The sequence below is a fragment of the Chrysochloris asiatica genome, unplaced genomic scaffold (assembly GCF_000296735.1).
Source record: "Chrysochloris asiatica unplaced genomic scaffold, ChrAsi1.0 scaffold00072, whole genome shotgun sequence".
Classification (NCBI taxonomy): Eukaryota; Metazoa; Chordata; class Mammalia; order Afrosoricida; family Chrysochloridae; genus Chrysochloris; species Chrysochloris asiatica.
The window spans coordinates 4,680,664-4,681,025 of NW_006408590.1; positions in this window are offsets into that span (position 1 = coordinate 4,680,664).

Below are 362 nucleotides of genomic sequence, written 5' to 3' on the forward strand. Positions count from 1 at the left end.
CTCCATCATTTTGGTATTTTGTTCTAGCAGCTTGTCAATTAATCTCCAACTCATAGGGACCCTACACATAAGAGAACAAAACACTGCCCGGTCCTGAACCATCTTCACAATTGTTACTGTTGACTCCATTGCTGCTACCACTATGTCAACCCATCTCATTGGGGGACTACCTATTTTTCATTGAACCTCCACTTTACCAAGCACGATGTTTTTCTCCAGGGACTATTCCCTCCTGATATGCCCAAAGTATGAGAGATGAAGTCTTGCCATTATAGCTTCTAAGCAGTATTTTAGCTGTACTTCTTCCAACACAGATTTGTTCTTCTGGAAATCCATGATACTTTCAATATTCTTCTTCAACA